Source organism: Myripristis murdjan, chromosome 16 (assembly GCF_902150065.1).
Source record: "Myripristis murdjan chromosome 16, fMyrMur1.1, whole genome shotgun sequence".
In the NCBI taxonomy this organism is placed as follows: Eukaryota; Metazoa; Chordata; class Actinopteri; order Holocentriformes; family Holocentridae; genus Myripristis; species Myripristis murdjan.
Genome location: NC_043995.1, coordinates 30,892,012 through 30,918,783, shown reverse-complemented (window position 1 = coordinate 30,918,783; position 26,772 = coordinate 30,892,012). Strand labels below are relative to the sequence as shown.

Here is a 26,772-nt window from a genome sequence, read left to right as displayed (position 1 = left end):
GTAGTACTTGTAACAGTACTAGGAGCATTAGTACAGCTGTAGTAAGAGCAGCAGTAGTAGTGGTAGCTGCAGTAGCATAACTACCAGAAATAGTAATAATAGCAACAGTAGTTGTATTTGCAGTAATAGTAGTAGTAATAGTATTATTCCATTTGGAAAAAGGGAAATAATTCTGATTATTGAATAAATTCCTTGACATGAACTCACCTTGTGTATCTGTATTTAGATCTGCTGTGTTGCCCTGAACCTTCACGTCATCATACACGGTTTCCTCCTCACGTTTAGCTGACAGGTGGAAAATAATAAGACAATAATCTTTTGCAATTACATAAAGGAAGACATTCGATCCGTATCAAGAGTGGACTCTCTCTTTGTGATCTGCCAAATGTCAAAAATGACTCTTACCTTTGGATGTGGAGGGCTTGTTAGCTTTGAAAACAATGGAAGCGTAATTAAGCTCTCCCTCCATCGCTCAGACTCAACAGCTTCTCTCTCTGTCCAGAAGCTGTGTGGCTTCTGCTCGGAGAAGTCACACACTGTAACAAAAAAAAAACAAAAAACAAGTTCCTGCCTTGCAGGAGGAGGCAGTTGTTTCCTCTGCTCAGTCCATCAGCCTCAGCTGTCAGATGATCATCTTTTGGCAAAGGCTGTGTGACAAACTCCTTCACAGCAGTAACTCTGACAACATACACTATATTACCAAAAGTATTCGCTCACCCATTCAAATGATCAGAATCAGGTGTCCTAATCACTTGGCCTGGCCACAGGTGTATAAAATCAAGCACTCAGGCATGCAGACTGTGAAACAAGACATTTGTGAAAGAATGGGCCGCTCTCAGGAGCTCAGTGAATTCCAGCGTGGAACTGTCATAGGATGCCACCTGTGCAACAAATCCAGTCGTGAAATTTCCTCGCTCCTAAATATTCCACAGTCAACTGTCAGCTCTATTATAACAAAATGGAAGCGTTTGGGAACAACAGCAACTCAGCCACAAAGTGGTAGGCCACGTAAAGTGACGGAGAGGGGTCAGCGGATGCTGAAGCGCATAGTGCAAAGAGGTCGCCGACTTTCTGCACAGTCAATTGCTACAGAGCTACAAACTTCATGTGACCTTCAGATTAGCCCAAGTACAGTACGCAGAGAGCTTCATGGAATGGGTTTCCATGGCCGAGCAGCTGCAGCCAAGCCACACATCACCAAGTGCAATGCAAAGCGTCGGATGCAATGGTGTAAAGCACGCCGCCACTGGCCTCTAGAGCAGTGGAGACGCGTTCTCTGGAGTGATGAATCACGCTTTTCCATCTGGCAATCTGATGGACGAGTCTGGGTTTGGAGGTTGCCAGGAGAACGGTACATTTCAGACTGCATTGTGCCGACTGTGAAATTTGGTGGAGGAGGAATTATGGTGTGGGGTTGTTTTTCAGGAGCTGGGCTTGGCCCCTTAGATCCAGTGAAAGGAACTTTGAATGCTTCAGGATACCAAAACATTTTGGACAATTCCATGCTCCCAACCTTGTGGGAACAGTTTGGAGCGGGCCCCTTCCTCTTCCAACATGACTGTGCACCAGTGCACAAAGCAAGGTCCATAAAGACATGGATGACAGAGTCTGGTGTGGATGAACTTGACTGGCCTGCACAGAGTCCTGACCTGAACCCGATAGAACACCTTTGGGATGAATTAGAGCGGAGACTGAGAGCCAGGCCTTCTCGACCAACATCAGTGTGTGACCTCACCAATGCGCTTTTGGAAGAATGGTCAAAAATTCCTATAAACACTCTCCTCAACCTTGTGGACAGTCTTCCCAGAAGAGTTGAAGCTGTAATAGCTGCAAAAGGTGGACCGACATCATATTGAACTCTAAGGGTTAGGAATGGGATGGCACTTCAGTTCATAGTATGAGTAAAGGCAGGTGAGCGAATACTTTTGGTAATATAGTGTACATGTGGCTTCCTGACTTCACTGTTGCATTAGCAAAATAAAAAAAGTCTTTTCTCTGATGATGCTGAGAGGTGGTATTATGAGCCTTGTGAGCAGATAACTGTGCAAAGACACGCTGCTTTGTCTGTTAAAATACAGGAAAAACAAACCACTGTGACTGTGGTTTTGTCTACTTATGGTGCAAAGATTGTTCAACACTTGTCCACTCATCAGCATATTCAGACTTTTAAAGTGGACAAATGCACCAGCATGAAGTGTGTGTGTGTGTGTGTGTGTGTGTGTGTATGTGTGTGTGTGTGTGTGTGTGTGTGTGTGTGTGTGTGTGTGTGTGTGTGTGCATGCTGCTGCTTATTACTGAGACAACCAGTGTTTTTAACATGTTTATGTGCTGTTTGGCTAAGATTCATAATTTGCTCCCTGACGGAGCTGCTTTACCGCTGGACTGAAGCCTTTATGAGTGCTGATGCAGCAAATTTGGACTCTGATATTCACTGTTAGGAGAGCTGAATTGTATTTTTGCTCACATACGTTGATGTGAGTTGTGTGTGTGCTTTACAAAAATACATATATTTTTGTGAGGCACTGAGACCAAATGATGAAATTAATAAGTAAACTAAATAAAATAAATTAGGCTTGGGTGGCCGATCCACCCTAAAGTATTGTCTGAGACAGAAGATGCTGAAGGGAGGATGGAGATGTGACAGGAGGGCCTGTTTCAGTCCCAGGCCCTTTACACTTTTAACACATTTCACACCACTCAAAAGTAAAGCAGTTTGAATTTACCAGCAGGGATGTACAGCTGCAAAATACAAGATATTTTTATAAATAAGAGACATGTGCAGAGCGGGGACACTAGGACTCAGTTTCACAATTTGTCCAATGAAGGTGAGAGATCACCTGGACCAGAGCTCGTGAGTGGACTCTTACTGTCTTGATTTGATGGATTTCCTGTTGAAACAGGAAGTTAGGGCGGGACATGGTGCAGGGAAGGATCACTCACAAGTGCAAACCAACAGGATCTCAGTTTGGGAGAGAGACAGACTTTTATTTTGAAGGGATGCGGTAGATGAGAGAGGATGTTTAAAAATTTGTGAAGGTTGTACCAGTTGAAATTTGACTTTCCAGCCACAAGTACAGGGTGCTGTCACTATATGAGATGCTCTGCTTTACAGGAAGTGGAGGTCATGTGAGGTCATTTCATGGAGACTTCATTTAAGAGGCTCATGGAGAACACAGGTGGGTCAGCTTCATCCCTGCTCCTGTGAGCGCTCCTCATGCTGTTGGCAAGCCAAACCAACTTTTTATTGTGTGTTTTAAATCACATAAGGAGAGGAAATGTTTGCTGCACTGCCCTCTAGAGGCTGAAACTGTCAGTCACGTTGCACTGGTGGCTGCACTGAGTCAGTGATGCAACAGCAGGGATTTTGAGCAGCTGTCAGTGGTAAAATACCTGCGGCTGTACCTTTTATGCCCTTATTCATGATATTTACATTTGACCATTTTCATCCAAAAACACTAAGACACTAAAAGTCAGACTAAGAAAAGCTTTGGAGAGTTTGACCCCTCCACTCAGTGGTGAGGAAATTTTGGGACACTTCCTTTACATAAAGAAGTGATGTTAAATAATGAATCATTAAACACATAAATAAAATGTGTCTGTCTCCCAAAATCAACAGTTTCTGATCTATTAAATATAAAAAGTGCAGTTAACTGTGAAATTGTGCAGTGTTGGATATGTCTAACTTTTCATCAAAGCTTCAGAGAGCTGAGTTGATGTCCTGCTGTGATCTGTCACTATCTGCTGCAGTGTGGAGAGACGCCCACCAGAGGGAGGCACTGAGGTCAAAATCCAACACTACCCTGCTTTAATCAAACCACCAATATATTCAACAGTACAACTCTAGAATATGGGAGGAGGGTTTGGGAATCCTGATTGAGATTTTGTTTATTATTATATGGTAAGGTAAAGTACTGTAGTAAAGTTTCTGTTTTTTTTTTTTTTTTTTTTTTTTTTTTTTTTTAATATGCTTTTCTCTTCAGTGTGTGTTGTTTTCACTCTCCTGATGTGTTGTTCTGTGCATAGAGTTGATTTGTTTCTGGAACTGGTTTTGAAGAGCATTCACTTCTCAAAGATCACTTTTCACTCAATCAGACTGACAAAAATCAATGGAACATTAAACTCAAGACTTGCATTTAGGACTCGCATTGTCCTATAATGAAGAATACATATAAATCACTGTATTTTTTTGAGTATCAAGTGAGAAAATTTTAACTGATATAATATTAGGCCAATGTGTGATAGACGTTATATCAGGTGTTTTATCAGGTGTTTTAGATGTGGTACCAGCAGCGTCAAACGAACTTCACAGCAAATTTGGAGCCAGCATAAAAATATCATTCAAAGTGTCATGCAGCTGCTGTGGCTTATTATTCTGGTATTATTCTTGTATTTTGTGGATAATATATGTTACAGGATCCTGTCTGATGAGATCCTTTCCTACGTGATTAAAGTTCATGTTAAATCTTCAATTGGCAATTTGAGGTAAAAATAAATAAATAAATAAATAAACTCATGCACACATAGAATATGGTTAAGATTTCAGCAGGTTTACTTGCAGAGATGTTGAACACAGTGATCAGGTTGGGAGGTTACAGATTGCATTTTAACATGGTAACAGTGATGTGATCACAGGAAAAGACACTTCTTCACCAAATCAACAAAACAAACATTGTCATTAGAATACAAACTGCTTAAATGATTGTGTAAATTGCGTAAAAAAATGCAGAAATAATTATACAAAGTTAATAAAGCAATTTTAACTGAAACTCTCCATGATTTGTTCATGATTAAGAGCAATCCAGCTGATTTCTCTACAGGTGGATTCAATAATCACAACACACTCAGCAATGTCTGAACAGACAAAGCCTTCATTTCACAGATCCATCGGTTTTTGTCAGCACAGTTCCAAGCTATCCATCCCTCAGGTGAGACCCCCTGGACAGAAAGTGCACAGTCTTTGTTGTCTAAAGGTTGGTATATCCAGTAGCTGATGGAAGAACATGATGGTTAGAAAACTGTTGACAGATTTTATGACTCATGGTGTTTAGAAATGTGTCTTACTTTTCAGTCAGATCACTTCCATCGACCCACTTCCAGACCCCACTTGTTCTTCTCAAGCCAATCCAGTAGCCGTAGGAACTCCTGTCACTGTCCTCATGACTGATTCCACGGATGAATTCCTGATGAATAATCAGAGATGTTTCAGTACCACGGACACATTGAGACTTTTGGACTCTATTTTTTTTTTTTTTTTTTTTTTTTTTTACTGCTTCAAGCTCAGTTTGTGACATCGATGCTTCTCTCTGTTCCTGTCATGTTCCCTTTACCTGCTCCTGTTGATTTTCTATCACAACCAAATCTGCATTCCTCTGCCTGCAGTCTTCTCTAGCTTCTTCCCAGGTTTTCCGTTCATTAAAATTATTTGTTCTTACAACCAGATAACAGTTGGACTTGGACGGGGAGAGAAACCAGCCCTCCTGACAAGGATTACACCGTCTCTCTGAGAGAAATAAGAGACAAATCAACAAACATGATTTTTGATTTGTGATTTCAGTAGTATCACTATAATCATAACATCATTATTGTGACCATGCTGAAGTGATTTTCAGATTACCTTCCTTGTCTCCTGTTTTGGGGCAGTAGGCATCAAGGATCCTCTGTGTCCGAGTCAAGCTGTCATTGGCTGAGCTGAGGCACAGTAGGTTCTGATTGGCTGCTGCTGCAGCTGTCTGGTTTTCTCTCAGCTTGGCCATATTGTCAGAAATGAGCAAGGTAACTGCAGAGAAGGACACAGAAAAACCTCGGCTGTCAAATCAGCCACAAAATAAGAATCTGTTGTACTGTCACTGTGGAACATGGTATTACAAATCATTTCAGTTCAACTGGCCTTCATGTAGAAGTTATTATAACTTTTGATGCTCCGAGTCCAACCTCACTTTATTTTACAGAGTAAAGCTGACAGGACTGCATCTAAATATGAATTAGGACAATATGTCCTGTTTATGTGACAGAATAAATGTTGAGTCAATACTCACAGTAGAAACGAAGGGCCATGATGACTAAGAATATCAGCCAACACACCGATACCAGTGGAAAGACGGAGAGAAGGAGGGAGTCTTCTCATCTAGCAGAGACAAAGAGTCCAGTCAGATCACCTGAACAGCTGATACAAAACACTTTCATGTGAGTCATATTTTTTTAAGCATTAAACACACATCTTTTGAAATATACCACATATTGTATTTGATTCTTAACTTTACTCCAAATGTCATCTGTTTTACAGAATCATAATCATGTTGATTTCAAAATTTACCTGAAAAGTCTGGATTTTTGTCAGTAGTGTGTTCCACTGCATGAACAGAGTCCTCCCCATCCTCAATTGTCTCTGACAAATCATACATGATAAAAAACTGAACATCAGAACAATGTACAGGGAAAATACACTAGCAACATATTAAAATAAAAATGGTAGTAGTATTTGTTGTACTTTGGTAACTGCATCATTCAAACACGCAAACATTTGCATCACAGAATCAGTCAGATTAGTGGTAAATCATCTGGTTTTGTGTTCAAGATGAGAACTTGTGCAGATTAGGTGTAGAGAGCGTCTTACCTGCAGACAGATAAACATTAGGATTTTTGAAAAGAACGGCCTGCGCGTTTGGTTTTCTGTTCATCCTGCTCACATCAGAGGGATCGCCAACAGTCTGATAGGAGGCTTGCAAGTTCATTCTTTATGTTGAGGGCGTGCCAGTGTGTTATTGTTCACGGAAACTGCTCAGTTATTTTTAACTTGTGCTTTGAAGTTTTGACAGTTTAGGTGAAGAAGATGAGCACATTTCCTACATTTCTCTCAAGTTGTTAAGCCTTGTTTGTGTGACTCGTGCATCTTGTTTTGGTGCTGAAGTTGTGAACTTGCCTTGAATTCTCAGAGGGAAATCATGCTCTCGTCCTTAACAATCACATATCCGCTTATGTCTATCATTAAAATCATGTAGCCACTTTTATTCTATATTCATGTATATTTTCTGTTTGCATTTTGTTATGCGAGCTTGTGCCAGTGTGTAGTTCAGTGTGTGTGTGTGTGTGTGTGTGTGTGTTGGTGTGCAGGAAACACAAACACTCCCAGGCTGCACTGTCCTCGCTGCTGAGTTGAGGTGTTTCTTTGAACTCATCACACTCACCACTTTGTATCTAATGAGCTGATGAGAAGACAGGAAGGCCTTGTTTTCTGCTCGGTGACAGTCCTAACCAGTCAGAGTTTAACCAAGACAAATGACATGTAATGATATGTGACCAGGAGGTGTAAAGGGGGGGATACTTTATGCACTGCAGCCCTGCTATAATACACCTATCCATACATTATGATATCCCTCTCTGTGCTATAATGTCAACTCTTTGTATTATAATATCCTATATGGAAATGTAATATATGACACATATGCCGCTATATCAAGAAGGATATTGACAGCGTATAGTCTGAATGACTACAAGCCAATTTCACTCACTCCGCTGATCTCAAAATGCTTTGAGGGGGTGATCCTGTCCCATATTAAGCGTACCATCCCTGTCACCCTGGACCAGCACCAGTTTGCTTACCGAGCGAACAGGTCGACTGAAGACAACATCAGCATCACCCTACACACAGCCCTCCAACACCTGGAGAAATCTAACACATATGTTAGGCTTTATCTATGACCAGGATTAAAATAATAATAATAATAAAAATCATTACTTTTGCTGCAAACAAGGCCAGAGAGGAACGTTTGGCAATTGGAGGTAAAAATTTAATTGCAATAAAAATAAACTCATACACACATAGAATATGGTTAAGAATTCAGCAGGTTTACTTGGAGAGATGTTGAACACAGTGATCAGGTTGGGAGGTTACAGATTACATTTTAACATGGTAACAGTGATGTGATCACAGGAAAAGACACTTCTTCACTAAATCAAAATAAACATTGTCATTAGAATACAAACTGCTTCAAACAATGTTGGTTGATGCTGCTTCTGTTGGAAATGATGTGAATGACAGTATTTCAAGTACAGCTCTGCAATAAAATGCTCTTGTACAGTAAATGATTATGCAAACAAAAAAAAAGAAATTTTAATTGAAACTCTCCATGTTTTGTTCATGAATATGAGCAATCCAGCTGATTTCTCTACAGCTGGATTCAATAATCACAACACACTCAGCAATGTCGAAACAGACAAAGCCTTCATTTCACAGATCCATCGGTATTTGTGAGCACAGTTCCCAGCTATCCATCCTTTAGGTGAGCTCCACTGGACAGAAACTGCACAGTCCATGTTGTAATAAGGTTCATATATCCAGTAGCTGATGGAAGAACATGATGTTTAGAAAACTGTTGACAGATTTTATGACTCATGGTGTTTAGAAATGTGTCTTACCTTTCAGTCAGATCACTTCCATCGACCCACTTCCAGACCCCACTTGTTCTTCTCAAGCCAATCCAGTAGCTGTAGGAACTATCATAAGTAGACTCATGTCTTATTTCCTGGATGAATTCCTGGTGAATAATCAGAGATGTTTCAGTACCACATTCAAATGGACACATTGTGACTTTTGGACTTTTTTTTTTACAATTTCAAGCTCAGTCTGTGACATCGACGCTCCTCTCTGTTCCTGTCATGTTCCCTTTACCTGCTCCTGTCCATTTTCTATCACAACCAAATCTGCATTCCTCTGCCTGCAGTCTTCTCCAGCTTCTTCCCAGGTTTTCCAGTCACGATATGTACCGTGTACAACCAGATAACAGCTGGAATTGGATGAGGAGAGAATCCAGCCCTCCTGACAAGGATTACACTGTCTCTCTGAGGGAAATAAGAGAGACAAATCAACAAACATGATAACTGATTTGTGATTTCAGTATTATCACTATAATCATAAAATCATTTTTGTGATCATGCTGAAGTGGTTTTCAGATTACCTTCCTTGTCCCCTGTTTTGGGGCAGTAGGCATCAAGGATCCTCTGTGTCCGAGTCAAGCTGAGCTCAGTCCTCTCTCTCCTCAGCTTCTCCACTTGTCTCTCTAATGCGCTCTTCTCCATCTGCAGCTGCTGACTTTCTGAAGTCAGGATGCTGTTGTTTTGTCTCAGGTCACCAATGAGGACCGTCTGATCGCTGAGAACCCTCCTCAAGCTGTCACTGGCTGAGCTGAGGCACAGTAAGTTCTGATTGGCTGCAGCTGTCTGGTTTTCTCTCAGCTTGGCCATATTGTCAGAAATGAGCGAGGTAACTGCAGAGAAGGACACAGAAACGTCTCAGCTGTCAAATCAGCCACAAAATAAGAATCTGTTGTACTGTCACTGTGGAACATGGTATTACAAATCATTTCAGTTCAGCTGGCCTTCATGTAAAAGTTATTATAACTTTTGATGCTTTGAGTCCAACCTCACTTTATTTCACAGACCAACTGTAAAGCTGACAGGACTGCATCTAAATATGAATTAGGACAGTATGTCCTGTTTCTGTGACAGAATAAATGTTGAGTCAATACTCACAATAGAAACGAAGGGCCATGATGACTAAGAATATCAGCCAACACACCGATACCAGTGGAAAAGACGGAGAGAAGGAGGGAGTCTTCTCATCTAGCAGAGACAAAGAGTCCAGTCAGATCACCTGAACAGCTGATAGAAAACACTTGAGTCATATTTTCTTTAGCATTAAACACACATCCTTTGAAATGTACTACATATTGTGTTCAACTTTTACCTTTACCCCAAATGTCATCTTTTTATAGCATCATAATCATAATCATGTGGATTTCAAATTTTACCTGAAAAGTTTGGATTTTTGTCAGCAGTACGTTCCACTGCATGAACAGAGTCCTCCCCTTCCTCAATTGTCTCTGACAAATCATACATGATAAAAAAAAAAACTCAACATCAGAACAATGTACAGGGAAAATTCATCAGCAACATAATAAAATAATTATGGTAATAGTATTTGTTGTACTTTGGTAACTTAATTATTAAAACACAGAAACGTTTGAATCACACAATCAGTCAGATTAGTGGTAAATCATCTGGTTTTGTGTTCAAGATGAGAACTTGTGCAGATTAAGTATAGAGAGCGTCTTACCTGCAGACAGATAAACATTAGGATTTTTGAAAAGAACGGCCTGCGCATTTGGTTTTCTGTTCATCCTGCTCACATCAGAGGGATCGCCAACAGTCTGACAGGAGGCTTGCAAGTTAAGTCTTTATCTTGAGAGGATGCCAGTGTGTTATTTCTCACGGAAACTGCTCAGTTATTTTACAGTTCTGCTTTGAGGTTTTGACAGTCTTATTTAGGTGAAGCAGGTTAGCACATTTCCAACATTTCTCTGAAGTTGTTAAGCCTTGTTTGTGTGACTCTTGCCGTGAATTCAAGCATGTCCCTTTTTTCATGACAAATTCAGGGAAAAACCAACATAACACGTCTGACATAAAGCCAGGTAAGTGGCCACCTGGAGCCTCCCGAGCAGCTTCAATGCTCTTCAATGCCCAAAAATGGAGCGAACTCAGAGGGAAATTATGCTCTCATCCTTAAAAATGACATATCTGCTTATGTGTATCATTAAAATCATGACCCCACTTTTATTCTATATTCATGCACATTCTGTGTTTACATTTTGTAATGCGAGTTTGTGCCAGTGTGCAGTTCAGTGTGTGTCTGTGTGTGTGTGTGTGTGTGTATGTGTGTGTGTGTGTTGGTGTGCAGGAAACAGAAACACTCCCAGGCTGCACTGTCCTCGCTGCTGAGTTGAGGTGTTTCTTTGAACTCATCACACTCACCACTTTGTATCTAATTAGCTGATGAGGAGACAGGAAGGCCTTGTTTTCTGCTCGGCGACAGTCCTAACCAGTCAGAGTTTAACCAAACCAAATGATATGTAATGATATGTGACCAGGAGGTGTAAAGGGGGGGACTTTCCCACGTCCTTTGAGTTAACCAACACTGAGCAATAAATAATTCCATGACACACCGAAACGTCGGAAATGAATGTTTCATTGCAAGTTTGGCAGTGTTTGGGAGTCTGCAACTTTGGATCCACTTGTCCCTCTCTCACACACCTGTCTCATGAAATTTGTGTGTGTTGTGTTCTTCAGGGTCTCAGCGTGGTCATCCTGGAAGAGACGACTCCCATCAGGACAGACATGTTTCCTCTCAGGATAAAAGATGATCACTCAGAATAACTTCCTATTGATTTGGAGTGAGCCTTCCCTCTGAGGGGACAAGTGGAAAATGCACCCCTCAGGCCCTTAGTGGTCTCTGGGTGGACTCGTCCATGTGTCCAGAATATGGTGAAGGACGACTCGCCTGACCACATCACTTTTTCTCCACATCTCTGTAGAGCCATGCCACTCAACGCTCAAATGTGTGTTTGTCTTTATAATGAGGCTTTATCCACTGCAGCCCTGCTATAATACCCCTCTCCATACACTATAATATCCCTCTCTATATGCTATAATGCCAGCTATTTGTATTAAAATGTCCCATATGGAAATGTAATATATATAATATAATACACACAGTAAAAGTCACAGTAATAGAGGTGTTCATTCAATTCTGGCATTGAGCTCATAGTGGTGCTGTTGGACTGGACTTCAGTTTATTGAGATGAGTTTCTACTCTTCTGTCCCCCTGATGTATATGAACAGGGAGGACAACAAAATAGAAACACCTCTCAATGTAATGTAGTCCAGTACAAGACCTCTGCAAACTACAAGCTCAACAATTAACACAGAGTAAAACTGACACATTCTCCACAAGGTCAACACAAACTGAACATTATAAACTTTATTAAAAGGTAGAATTTATGGCAGAACTGTTGCACTGAACTGCATTAGACTGGACAGGTGGAGCTGATCAAGTGGCCACTGAGTATAGGCTTATAACATATGTGAAGTAGCCATTGTAAAAGTTATTCTACGGGCAGCCAGTGTGGGTCAAAATGCCGCAAACAACTGATTTATTACAATCAGGGTCAAAGCATACATTTTTAACAGTTAAAAAAGGAAAGCTCTTGTTGCAGTGGTGCAGCGCTCCAGTCAGGCCAATGCACAGGAAGTACGCTGTGCTAAAACCAAACCTAAGAAAACACCCCCACCGCCCCAACAGAAAACCACTCACCAAAACAAAAAGCAGAGCCACAGCAAACCTTCAACTCACTGCACCAGCTGCTGCTGGAGCTGCAGGCCAACAGCAGCCACAGCACTAAAAGCAGACCTGTGTTCAAGGGCGGGCTTTAGGGGGCTGTGCCCGCCCTGATCTTCAGCTGGACCTACTGTCTCTTTAAGTTAAATCTCTCTCTCTCTCTCTCTCTCTCTCTCTCTCTCTTTACGTTAAATCTCTGTGATGACTCCCAGGCTATTCTGCATCTTATTGGCTTACCTGATATTACTTTAACCAATCGAACTCGTCTTGCCTAAAACCTGACCAATCCCAACCAAGGAACGCACTGTTCATGTTCACGTGAATGGGAAAGGAGTGAGTGAGGGAGAGAGACTTAAATTAGTCTGTTGAAAAACTTGATAGGAGTGAATTAATTACAAATATGCATGCCAAACAATTTTAAAATTATTTTAGCAAGAACAGTGCCGGCTGCTTAGCTGTGAGGGAGCCCTAAAGAGGCAGGGAATAAACATTTGAAGTCGGTTGGCTATAACGCAAGATTACGGTCTGGACTTCCTGTAGTTTTCTGTTTGCTAGCTAGTTAGTAGCTACAGAAAGCTACACTATAGCTGTGTCCCAATTCAGGGTCTGCATCCTTCGAAGTCTGCATTTGAAGGCCAGTTACGTCACAACACTGCGCGAAGGCCTGTCCCAATTCATCCAAAGTCGAAGGATCCTTCAAATTCACACTTCAAATGCGGCCTCCTTTTCAGCCGTTGGTAGTCGATTCGGAGGATGCACCATGACTATCCTTTGTGGGATCCCGTATCCCAAGATGCTTTGCGTGCTGCTGCTCAGTGGAAAAAATTTAACTGACGGAGTGACCGGACACTCAATTACCTCCGGATCGATTCCTTCTTTCTTTCTTTCTTTCTTCCTCTCTCCTGTGTTGATTCTCTCTTTCTTTCTTACTGTTCTGTCTTGTCTGACAGAAAGAGACGTTATATTTCTGTCTCCGGAGTTTGTCGTCATGGGAACGGCGGTTACGCGACCAGGAAATACTCTGAAGGCTAGACCGTCCCATTTGGTTGATGGGGAGGACGCGTCGTCTGAAGTCCGGGTCCTCCGAAGTCCGGGTCCTCCGAAGTCCGGGTCCTCCGAAGTCCGGGTCCTCCGAAGGCCGCGGACTTCGGAGGTGTTAAGAGTCGTATGTCGAATGAATGATTGTTGGATTTGTTGTGCTTTCATTTATTGAACTGGAAGCTGTCAACTGAATTGCCTGTATGGGATAAATGAAGTTATCTGAATCTGAATTTCTGGTTGCTCTTCATTTAGCAACATGAGCTCTACTGCAGCTAAGTTTAACATTTTCTCTTCCTCAGGTCTCTTTTCTCTTTTCTCTTCCTCTTACCCTTCAACCTCTTTTGCACCTGCTCTAACTCATCATTCATCTTCTTTTCCTGTTGCCTACTTTTCTTCTGTCTGCAGTCTCTGGCCCAATGTCCTTGCTTTCCACATACATAGTATCCTTCATCTCTGCTTGCTGCTCTTTTGCGCTACTTTATGTTTCATTGTCGTAATGCTTCATCTATTTGTCAGTGATGCTGTTGTTGTTTTTTTCCACAAGATCAACTGAATAATAAATATAATAAACCAAAATAATAAATCAGTAAATACATAAATAAATTTAGAGTTTTATAACTCTGTAACTAACTACTGTCAGTCTTTATTTGGTCTTCTAAAACTAGGGTTTCTGTTTTCTTTTTCTTTACCCTTTTTTCTTCTATTAGCTTCTGTTAACCATTCTCTAGCCTGGGGCAGGCCATATTTATCATTTAGCTTTCTATTCCCCTGTCCAACCTTTTGTGTCTTTCACGAGTTTTGAACATGTTTCTGGTGCTAGTTTGCTGGTAAATCCAAACTTTTTCCTCTATATTTTTAGATTTTTTGTGTTCTTTGGATCTTTTTGTTGCATATTTTTGCATCCCCGCTGATTTCAGGTTCTGATTTACAACAGTTACTTCCCATTTTCTATTCCCCTTCAGCAGCCAACCAGTTTGTATGACACATAAGTTCCGAGCAACTGGTCCAATCAGCAAGAATACTGTTTCAGTTATCACCGTTAGGTTTCCAGAGCCAGACAATCTTGTTATCACTGTTAGGTTACCAATTGTCTGTTATTCAGTGCTGAGACACTGCTGAATATCTAGGCTACCCTTTTTGCAACAGCCAATTAGTTTGTATGGCACATACGTCCCGAGCAACTAACCCAGTCAGTGAATGATCAATTCACAGAGACACTGTTGATATGTATATATCTATCTATCTATCTATCTATCTATCTATCTATCTATATAGATAGGTATCTATATTCACCTGTGTTGGATTATGGTGATGTTTTATATATGTATGCCTCTGGTCAGTGTCTTCATATGGTTGACACAGTGTACCATGCATCCTTGAAGTTCATTACAAACTGTAAAGCTCTGACTCACCACTGTGAATTATACGCTCGGGTAGGTTGGCCTGCTCTGGCGATCCGTAGGTTCACACATTGGTATATTTTTATTTATAATTATTTTGAGCTGCTTCCGCCCTATCTATCTGATCTCATTACACAGAAAAAGCACCGGATTGTACTCTCTGCGTTCGCAGGAATTCTCTCTGCTCTCTGAATCAAATGTCCGGACTGAAATTGGGAAGAGGGCTTTCAGTTATTCTGCTCCCTCGACGTGGCATTTGTTGCAGAGTGAACTGAAACTAAAGGACTTGGTGTCAATGAATGTTTTTAAATCAATAATGAGAGATCGTGAATTGAGGTCGATTGAATGTCGTTGTTTTTAGCACATCAGTGTTTATATTAGTTTCCCAGAAAGCTCTGTTTTATTCCTCTTTTGACTTGGTTGTTGTACTGTTGTGTCATTGTATTGTTTTGTGATTTTAACTCTTTCTGTCATGACTCTGTAACTTGGTCTCTCTTGAAAAAGAGATTTTTAATCTCAATGGGACTTACCTGGTTAAATAAAGGTTAATAATAATAAATTTTAACATGGTAACAGTGATATGATCACAGGAAAAGACCCTTCTTCACTAAAAAAAAATCAACTAAATAAACTCATGCACATATAGAATATGGTTAAGAATGCAGCAGGTTTACTTGCAGAGATGTTGAACACAGTGATCAGTTTGGGAGGTTACAGATTACATTAACATGGTAACAGTGATGTGATCACAGGAAAAGACACTTCATCACTAACTAAAAAAAATAAACATTGTCATTAGAATACAAACTGCTTCAAACAATGTTGGTTGATGCCGCTTGTGTTAGAAATTATGTGAATGACAGTATTTCAAGTACTCTTTTACAGTAAATGATTATACAAAGAAAACCAAGCAATTTTAACTGAAATTCTCCATGTTCTGCTCATGAGTATGAGCAATCCAGCTGATTTCTCTACAGGTGGATTCAATAATCACAACTCACTCAGCAATGTCTAAACAGACAAAGCCTTCATTTCACAGATCCATTGGTTTTTGTCAGCACATTTCTCATCTATCCATCCCTTAGGTGAGCTCCACTGGACAGAAACTGCACAGTCCGTGTTGTCTAAAGGTTGGTATATCCAGTAGCTGATGGAAGAACATGATGGTTAGAAAACTGTTGACAGATTTTATAACTCATGGTGTTTAGAAATGTGTCTTACTTTTCAGTCAGATCACTTCCATCAAGCCACTTCCAGACCCCACTTGTTCTTCTCAAGCCAATCCAGTAGCTGTACAAAGTACTGTCACTGGGCCCATCACCGATTTCCTGGATGAATTCCTGATGAATAATCAGAGATGTTTCAGTACCACATTCAAATGAACACATTGTGACTTTTGTAACCCTTTGTTACTGTTTCAAACTCAGTTTGTGACATCGACACTCCTCTTTGTTCCTGTCTTGTTCCCTTTACCTGCTCCTGTTGATTTTCTATCACAACCAAAACTGCATTCCTCTGCCTGCAGTCTTCTGCAGCTTCTTCCCAGGTTTTCCATTCATTGAAATTATTTGTTGTTATAACCAGATAACAGCTGGACTTGGACGGGGAGAGAAGCCAGCCTTCCTGACAAGGATTACGCCGTCTCTCTGAGAGAAATGAGAGACAAATCAAAAAACACGATTACTGATTTGTGATTTCAGTATTATCACCACAATCATGATATCATTGTTGTGACCATGCTGAAGTGGTTTTCAGATTACCCTCCTTGTCTCCTGTTTTGGGGCAGGAGTCTTCAAGTATCCTCTGAGTCCGAGTCAAGCTGAGCTCAGTCCTCTCTCTCCTCAGCTTCTCCACTTGTCTCTCTAAGGCGCTCTTCTCCATCTGCAGCTGCTGACTTTCACCAATGAGGGCCGTCTGATTACTGATGTTATTTTTTAAGTTCATTATTGTTGAGCTGAGGTTGTTGATGATGTTGGTCAGGTTGTTTTCTTTCAACTTTTGCACCACCTTTGCATCACTGTCATTTCTTGCTGCAGGAACTGCAACATCAAAATCAGCAAAATAAAGTCTAACATTGGTTTACTTTGTCAGTCGCTGTTAATGCTCATGAAACATCAAACCACCTGATCTAATTTAGTTTACTGCAGGTTCACGTAACCTCCTGGAAGTTTGGCTTTTCTTATTAAATCTCTCTTAAAATTAACTCAGAGACCCACCACTGCCTTGAGTAACTTTAACGTTTTCTAAATCTGAAAAATAACTCAAAAATACACCAATCATGTTCCACTTATAAATATATATTCATAAAGGACAAACAAAGATCTAGAAATCAAGAATTGGTTTGAAGGAGTGGAGGGAAAACCGTATTCTTTCCCCCGTAGACTGTTATTGACCTGTACGTCTTGAAAATCCAAGTAACTAAATGACTTCTGCAGCCTATTGTGTGCACTGTACAGTCATAGAAAAATATATATATAATAGACCCCATTAAAATCAATAACTAGTGCTGTGAATAAAATACTTTGGGACAAACTAGACTACTTGCACATGGGCATTACTGGTGATAGGAAAAAAAAATTTAATAACACTTTTTCCATTAGGCTCTACCTCCAAATGAGTTAGCTTAAACATCAGAGAATGGCAGTTTCTTTTATCGTGTGTGTATTCTTACGGTAGAAACAGAGTGTTACGATGGTCGCGACCAAGATAACACAAAGAATCCCCAAACAGCACGCCACCAGCTGTACACCGTGACGTCCTCTCACTGGCTTCTCGCCTAAAAATTCTGTTAATGGCAAACATCGGTGAACAGAAATAACAAGAATAATTTTCACTCTCTTACTTTGCATCTTTTTGCTATGCAAGAATGTCTGGACAGCCGTTAGTACAAATTCCAGTGCAACGCCATCAAGGGCTGGAGCTGTTTCTACGTCTAGACAGGCTCCATTCATTTGACTGTATGAGAGACTTGTTTTTGATTGGTTCTCCTGCTTGTATTTGCCCCACCTCTCGTCTGCCAATCAAAGTTATTTATGTCAGTTATGTGTCCCAACTGTCCTGGGAACCCCTTTGGATCCCAGGAGGAGCTGGTGGATGAGGCCCCAGAAAAGACTGTCTGGGCTGACCTCCTCATCCTGCTGCCAGAGCGACCCGGTCCCGGATCAGTGGCAGAAAGTATGATGAAGAAGATGAAGTTTCTTAATTTGCTTGTGTTTTTTTCTTCTGTATCTGAATTTGTTTTCTTTAGTTGCAGTGGCACTGAGCTCTCAGTGCCACTACAACTTTATTGCCCAGTTGAAACCATTCGTTAGAAAAGTATTTAATGTAATAAGTTGCATTACTTTCATTCATTAATTCATCTTCTAAACTGCTTATCCTCACTGGGGTCGCGGGGGTTGCTGGTGCCTATCCCAGCGCTCATAGGGCGAAGGCAAGGAAACACCCCGGACAGGCCACCAGTCCATCGCAGGGCAGACAGACAAACACTGACATTCACACACACAATCACACCTAGGGGCAATTTAGCTTCTCCAATTCACCTTACCTGCATGTCTTTGGATGGCAGGAGGAAACCGGAGTGCCTGGAGGAAACTCACGCAGACACGGGGAGAACATGCAAACTCCACACAGAAAGGACCTTGGGTGGGAATCGAACCCAGGACCTTCTCACTGTGAGGTGACAGTGCTAACCACTGCACCACCGTGCCGCCCTGCATTACTTTGCAGGGCGGCAAAATAGTCATGTTACATTCTTACGAGGGTAACCAGTAATCTGCAACCTGGTACATTTCAAAAGTGACCTTCCTAACACTGACACTGATCATAAAGCTTTTCCACTGCCTGTTCTCAGCGCTCAGGGTGTGATCGCCCCCTCTGCTCCTCAGGAAGTGATGTGTTTCATGTTTGTGGTTTGTTTGCAATAAACAGAAGTAGAACTGGGCACCCAGCATCATCAGCTGAACACACAATGAAAAGAGCCTGTCTCTGACTCTGATGACCAGCTGCTCAATACGAGCCTGAAAATGTCCTGGCCGTGGTCGTGTCACTAGATTTTCTCCGTCCAGCATTTGGGTTCACCTTGTAGATTGTGAAAGAAAAACTCTTTGCATCTTGAAAAATACTAACAATAACAGTAGTAGTACTTGTAACAGTAGTAGGAGCATTAGTACAACTGTAGTAAGAGCAGCAGTAGTAGCAGTAGAAGTGGTAGCTGCAGTAGCATAATTATTAGAAATAGTAATAATAGCAGCAGTAGTAGTTGGGGAAGTAGCAACAGTAGTTGTACTTGCAGTAATAGTAGTAGTAATATTATTATTCCATTTGGAAAAAAAGAAGGAATTCCAATTATTGAATAATTTCCTCTATATGAACTCACCTTGTGTGTCTGTATTTAGATCTGCTGTGTTGCCCTGAACCTTCACGTCATCATACACGGTTTCCTCCTCACGTTTAGCTGTGAGGGCGACAATAATAAGAAAATACTCTATTGCAAATGCATAAAGGAAGACATTTGATCCGTATAAAGAGTGGTCTTTGTGATCTGCCAAAAAATTACTCTTACCTTTGTATGCGGAGGGCTTGTTAGCTTTGAAAACAATGGAAGCGTAATTAAGCTCTCCCTCCATCGCTCAGACTCTACAGCTTCTCTGTCTGTCCAGGAGCTGTGTGGCTTCTGCTCGGAGAAGTCACACGGTGTAAAAAAAAAAAAAAAAAAAAAAAAACAAGTTCCTGCCTTGCAGGAGGAGGCGGTCGTTTCCTCTGCTCAGTCCATCAGCCTCAGCTGTCAGATGGTCATGTTTTGGCAAAGGCTGTGTGACAAACTCCTTCACAGCAGTAACTGTGACAACAAACATGTGGCTTCCTGACTTCACTGTTGCATTAGCAAAATAAAAAGTCTTTTCTCTGATGATGCTGAGAGGTGGTATTATGAGCCTTGTGAGCACATAACTGTGCAAAGACACGCTGCTTTGTCTGTTAAAATACAAGAAAAACAAACCACTGTGACTGTGGTTTTGTCTACTGATGGTGCAAAGATTGTTCAACACTTGTCCACTCATCAGCATATTCACACTTTTAAAGTGAACAAATGCACCAGCATGAAATGTGTGTGTGTGTGTGTGTGTGTGTGTGTGTGTGTGTGTGTATGTATGTGTGCATGCTGCTGCTTATTACTAAGACAACAGCCAGTGTATTTTAACATGTTTATGTGCTGCTAAGATTCATAATTTGCTCCCTGACGGAGCTGCTTTACAGCTAGACTGAAGCCTTTATGAGTGCTGATGCAGCAAATTTGGACTCTGATATTCACTGTTATGACAGATGAATTTCTGCTCTGCTCTCTTAGCCACATCTCCACTGAAAAGGGACTTTTTTGTGTGGTACTTAGACCAAATGATGAAATTAATAAGTAAACAAAATAAATTAGGCTTGGGTGGCCGATCCACCCTCAAGTAATTTCTGAGACAGAAGATGCTGAAGGGAGGATGGAGATGTGACAGTTGTTGTGCAAAATACAAGACGTGTTATAAATAAGAGACATGTGCAGAGCGGGGACACTAGGACTCAGTTTCACAATTTGTCCAATCAAAGTGAGAGATCACCTGGGCCTTTAAAGAGTCCGTGAGTGGACTCGTACTGTCTTGATTTGATGTATTTCCTATTGAAACAGGAAGTTTGGGCAGCACATGGTGCAGGGAAGGTTCACTCACAAGTGCAAACCAGCAGGATCTCAGTTTGCTAGAAAGACAGACTTTTATTTTGAAGGGATGAGGTGGATGAGAGAGGATGTTTAAAGACTTGTGAACGTTGTACCAGTTGAAATTTGACTTTCCAGCCACAAGTACAGGGTGCTGTCACGATATGAGATGCTCTGCTTTACAGGAAGTGGAGGTCATGTGAGGTCATTTCATGGAGACTTTAAGAGGCTCATGGAGAACACAGGTGGGTCAGCTTCATCCCTGCTCCTGTGAGCGCTCCTCATGCTGTTGGCAAGCCAAACCAACCTTTTATTGTGTGTTTTAAATCACATAAAGAGAGGTTTGCTGCACTGCCCTCTAGAGGCTGAAACTGTCAGTCACATTGCAGTGGTGGCTGCACCGAGTCTGTGATGCAGCAGCAGGGATTTTGAGCAGCTGTCAGTGGTAAAATCCCTGCGGCTGTACCTTTTATGCCCTTATTCATGACCTTTACATTTGGCCATTTTCATCCAAAAACACTAAGACACAAAAAGACAGACTAAGAAAATCTTTGGAGAGTTTGACCCCTCCACTCAGCGGTGGGGAAACTTTGGGACACTTCCTTTACATAAAGAAGTGATGTTAAATAATGAATAATTACACACATAAATAAAATGTGTCAGTGTGCTAACAAAAAAATAAATAAATAAAAAAGAGACTACTTATATTGTCTGTCTCCCAAAATCAACAGATCAATAGATATATTATACATAAAAAGTGCAGTTAACTGTGAAATTGTGCACTGTTGGATATGTCTGCCTTTTCATCAAAGCTTCAGAGAGCTGAGCTGATGTCCTGCTGTGATCTGTCACTATCTGCTGCAGTGTGGAGAGACGCCCACCAGAGGGAGGCACTGAGGTCAAAATCCAACACTGCCTTGCTTTAATCAAACCACCAATACTTTCAACAGTACACCTATAGAATATGGGAGTGTTTGGGAATCCTGACTGAGATTTTGTTTATTATTACATGGTAAGGTAAGGCATTGTGGCAAAGTTTCTGTTTAAAAAAAAAAAAAAAAAAAAAAAAGACTTTCTCTTCAGTGTGTGTTCTTTTCACTCTCCTGATGTGTTGTTTTGTGCATAGAGTTGATTTGATTCTGGAACTGGTTTTGAAGAGCGTTCACTTCTCAAAGATCACTTTTCACTCAGTCAGACTGATAAAAATCAACAAAATATTAAACTCAAGACTTGCATTTAGGACTCGCATTGTCCTATAATGAAGGATACATATAAATCACTGTAGTTTTTTTGCATTTCAAGTGAAAACATTTTAATGGATATAATACTATGATGATGTCTGATAGACTTTAATATTTATTCGGGGTTTTATTAGATGCGGTACCAGCAACATCAAACAAACCTGGCAACAAATGAGCGAGCATAAAAACATATTCTGCAACCTGGTACATTTGGTGTCATGTAGCTGCTGTGCCTTATTATTCTGGTATTATTCTTTTTATTTTGTGGATAATATATGTTACAGGATCCTGTTTGATGAGATCCTTTATAATTTGATTAAAGTTTATGTTAAATCTTCAAGAAGCAATTTGAGGTATAATAAATGTGGATACTGCTGAAAAAAATGTGAATTTCCTGCGGGATGAATAAAGTATCTACCTACCTACCTACCTAAATAAACTCATGCACACAGAATTTGGTTAAGATTTCAGCAGGTTTACTTGCAGAAATGTTGAACACAGTGATCAGGTTGGGAGGTTACAGATTACATTTTAACATGGTAACAGTGATGTGATCACAGGAAAAGACACTTCTTCACTAAATAAACAAAACAAACATTGTCATTAGAATACAAACTGCTTCAAACAATGTTGGTTGATGCCGCTTGTGTTGGAAATGATGTGAATGACAGTATTTCAAGTACAGCTCTGTAATAAAATGCTATTTTACAGTAAATGATTATGCAAAGAAAACCAAGCAATTTTAATTGAAATTCTCCATGTTTTGTTTGTGAGTATGAGCAATCCAGCTGATTTCTCTACAGGTGGATTCAATAATCACAACACACTCAGCAATGTCTGAACAGACAAAGCCTTCATTTCACAGATCCATCGGTATTTGCCAGCACAGTTCCCAGCTCTCCATCCCTCAGGTGAGCTCCAATGAACAGAAGCTGCACAGTCCATGTTGTCAGAAGGTTGGTTGATCCAGTAGCTGATGGAAGAACATGATGGTTAGAAAACTGTTGACAGATTTTATGACTCATGGTGTTTAGAAATGTGTCTTACCTTTCAGTCAGATCACTTCCATCGAGCCACTTCCAGACACCACTTGTTCTTCTCAAGCCAATCCAGTAGCTGTAGTATCTACTGTCACTGGACTCATGGCTGATTTCACGGATGAATTCCTGATGAATAATCAGAGATGACACAATGTGACTTTTGGACTCTTTTTTTACTGCTTCAAGCTCAGTTTTTGACATCGAGGCTCCTCTCTGTTCCTGTTATGTTCCCTTTACCTGCTCCTGTCGATTTTCTATCACAACCAAATCTGCATTCCTCTGCCTGCAGTCTTCTGCAGCTTCTTTCCAAGTTTTCCATTCACTGAAATTATTTGTTGTTATAACCAGATAACAGCTGGAATTGGACGGGGAGAGAAACCAGCCCCTCTGACAAGGATTACACCGTCTCTCTGAGAGAAATAAGTGAGAAAAATCAACAATCATGATTATTGATTACTGATTTCAGTATTATCACCATAATTATAACATCATTTTTGTGACCGTGCTGAAGTGGTTCTCAGATTACCTTCCTTGTCTCCTGTTTTGGGGCAGTAGGCATCAAGGATCCTCTGTGTCCGAGTCAAGCTGAGCTCAGTCCTCTCTCTCCTCAGCTTCTCCACTTGTCTCTCTAAGGCGCTCTTCTCCATCTGCAGCTGCTGACTTTCTGAAGTCAGGATGCTGTTGTTTTGTCTCAGGTCACCAATGAGGACCGTCTGATCACTGAGAACCCTCCTCAAGCTGTCATTGGCTGAGCTGAGGCACAGTAAGTTCTGATTGGCTGCTGCTGCAGCTGTCTGGTTTTCTCTCAGCTTGGCCATATTGTCAGAAATGAGCGAGGTAACTGCAGAGGACACAGAAACGTCTCGGTTGTCAAATCAGCTACAAAATAAGAATCTGTTCTTCTGTCACTGTGGAACATGGTATTACGAATCATTTCAGTTCAACTGGCCTTCATGTAAAAGTTATTATAACTTTTGATGCTCCGAGTCCAACCTCACTTTATTTTACAGACCAACTGCAAAAGCTGACAGGACTTCATCTAAATATGAATTAGGACAATATGTCCTGTTTATGTGACAGAATAAATGTTCTTCAATACTCACAGTAGAAACGAAGGGCCATGATGACTAAGAATATCAGCCAACACACCGATACCAGTGGAAAAGACGGAGAGAAGGAGGGAGTCTTCTCATCTAGCAGAGACAACGAGTCCAGTCAGATCACCTGAACAGCTGATAGAAAACACTTTCATGTGAGTGATTATTTTTTTAGGGATTAAACATACATTCTTTGAAATGTACCACATATTGTGTTCAACTCTTTACTTTACTGCAAATGTTATCTATTTTACAGAATCATAATCATGTTGATTTCAAAATTTACCTGAAAAGTCTGGATTTTTGTCAGCAGTGCGTTCCACTGCATGAACAGAGTCCTCCCCTTCCTCAATTGTCTCTGACGAATCATACATGATAAAAAACTGAACATCAGAACAATGTACAGGGAAAATACACCAGCAACATAATAAAATAATAATGGTAGTAGTATTTGTTGTACTTTGGTAACTTCATCATTCAAACACGGAAACTTTTGAATCACAGAATCAGTCAGATTAGTGGTAAATCATCTGGTTTGTGTTCAAGATGAGAACTTGTGCAGATTTGGTGTAGAGAGCGTCTTACCTGCAGACAGATAAACATTAGGATTTTTGAAAACAACGGCCTGCGCGTTTGGTTTTCTGTTCATCCTGCTCACATCAGAGGGATTGCCAACAGTCTGATAGGAGGCTTGCAAGTTAATTCTTTATGTTGAGAGCGTGCCAGTGTGTTATTTGTCACGGAAACTGCTCCGTTATTTTTAACTTGTGCTTTGAGGTTTTGTCAGTCCTGTTCAGGTGAAGAAGATGAGCTCATTTCCTACATTTCTCTCAGGTTGTTAAGCCTTGTTTTTGTGACTCTTGCATCTTGTTTTGGTGCCTAAGTTGTGAACTTGCCTTGAATTCTCAGAGGAAAATTATGCTCTCGTCCTTAACAATCATATATCTGCTTATGTCTATCATTAAAATCATGTAGCCACTTTTATTATATATTGATGGATATTCTGTTTGCATTTTGTTATGCAAGCTTGTGCCAGTGTGTAGTTCAATGTGTGTGTGTGTGTGTGTGTGTGTGTGTGTGTGTGTGTGTGTGTGTGTGTGTGTGTGTGTTGGTGTGCAGGAAACAACTCATCACACTCACCACTTTGCTAATGAGCTGATGAGGAGACAGGAAGGCCTTGTTTTCTGCTCGGCGACAGTCCTAACCAGTCAGAGTTTAACCAAGACAAATGACATGTAATGATATGTGACCAGGAGGTGTAAAGGCTAAAATCAAAAAATGGCTAAATAAGAAGAAAAGCTCACCTAATAAGGATGGTCTCTCAGCAGGTGCAGTCAGAATACAAGAAGCAGCTGCTGGCAGGTTTGTAGATTCTGGTTCTGAAACGGGAGGTGGCGTCCACATTGCAAAACTAGCAACCAAAACAGATACAAGAGCAGCCACCACCGGGCCATCTCTGCTCCACTTCTCCCCTCCACTCCACCACCACCACCACCGGGGCCTGGCTCACCTTTTCCGCTACCAGCAGCTATAGAAACAGATGGCAGGTGTGCATCTGTTAGCGGCAGCCTCTCTCCCAATCCTCATCTTCGAGAATCCAGCAGTGTAACTCCAGACCACCTCGGGGTTGATAAACCCAAACAGCTCCTCCTGGATCGTTTTCCAGTTCAGCTCTTTTCAGGGAAGAAATGCACTTTCAGCAGCGCATGGTACCAAAACAGAGCCTGGCTTGAGTTCTCTGTGAAAGGCAATGCTGCGTACTGTTTCCCTTGTACACACTTCAGAGCTCATGCATCTTTTCAGTGAATGTTTGCAAATCTCGAGCAGGCCTGACAGTCGATGAGAGAGAGAGCAGAAGAAACGCTGCCATAGTTCTGATTGATGTGTGGCGCTGTCCACGGTGCTGATGCATCTGGCACCATGTGGCTGTTTGGTGAATTTGTTTTGCACTAATAAATAAATTAGGCCTCAGACTGCTGGTATATGAACAGTAACGTTTAATGGGTTCAGACCACATGACTTTAGTAGGCCGGCCTATACTGTGCCATTCTTGTAATAGGCTGCACTATCGGGGCGAGATAATTCATAGCGACTGAACCGAATTGTCATACGTCATCATTAAAATATGAAGTGAGAATGTAACTTCATTGTAATGTTTTGACATATTCATACTGATAACAGATTCATGCCGTATGGTAAACTATAGAGTATGAATCCATCATCGCATTAAAAAGTTTGGAAAAAATGGCTGTGACTTTTGGGGCCTGCCCATAAAAACCAAATGCCCGATCAGTGAGTTTCCTATGGCGCCTGGTCTGGTTTGGCATTGAGCTCACAGTGGTGCTGTTGGATTGGACTGCATTTTATTGAGAGCTGTTTCCACTATTCTGCCCCCCCCTCATGTATTTAAACAGGGAAGACAACAAAATTAGAAAAACCTCTCAATGTAATGTAGTCCAGTACAAGACCTCTGCAAACTACAACCTCATTAATAAACATAGAATTGACACATTCTCCACAATGTTAACAAAAACTAAACATTATGAATTTTGTTAAAAGGTATAATTCATGGCAAAGCTGCTGCACTAAACTGCATTAGATTGGACAGGTGGAGCTGAGCAAGTGGCCACTGAGTATAGGCTTATAGCATATATGAAACAGCCATAGTGAAATTTATACTATGGGCAGCCAGTGTGGTTCAAAATGCCACAAAAGACTGATTTATTACCATCAGGGTCAAAGCATGAAGCCTTTTAACAAAGTTAAAAATGGAAACCTCTTGCTCCAGTGGTGCAGCGCTCCAGTCAGGCCAATGCCCAGGAAGTACGCTGTGCTAAAACCAAACCTGAGAAAACACCCCCACCCCCCCAAAAGAAAACCACTCACCAAAACCAGCAGCAGAGCCACAGCAAACCTTCAGCTCACACTGCACCAGCCGCTGTTGGAGCTGCAGGCCAACAGCAGCCACAGCCAGGGGTGCCGCCAGGAATTTTGGGCCCCATGAAAAAAAAAACTACTACTCGATGATGGTTTAATATTTTTTTTTTATTAGTTTTTACCTATCTTTTGGGGGCCCCTGTCAGGTAAGG

At 41.1% G+C, this 26,772-nt stretch overlaps 1 long non-coding RNA gene across 1 annotated transcript; it reads right to left on the bottom strand.

The window, feature by feature from the left end:
• Positions 1–15,685: 15,685 nt before the first annotated feature.
• Positions 15,686–22,891, bottom strand: LOC115374527 (uncharacterized). The gene is made up of 3 exons (XR_003929622.1): positions 22,824–22,891; positions 15,832–15,950; positions 15,686–15,757 (listed from the first exon to the last, which is right to left on the bottom strand). It is a non-coding gene; the product is annotated as an uncharacterized LOC115374527 (long non-coding RNA).
• Positions 22,892–26,772: the final 3,881 nt, after the last annotated feature.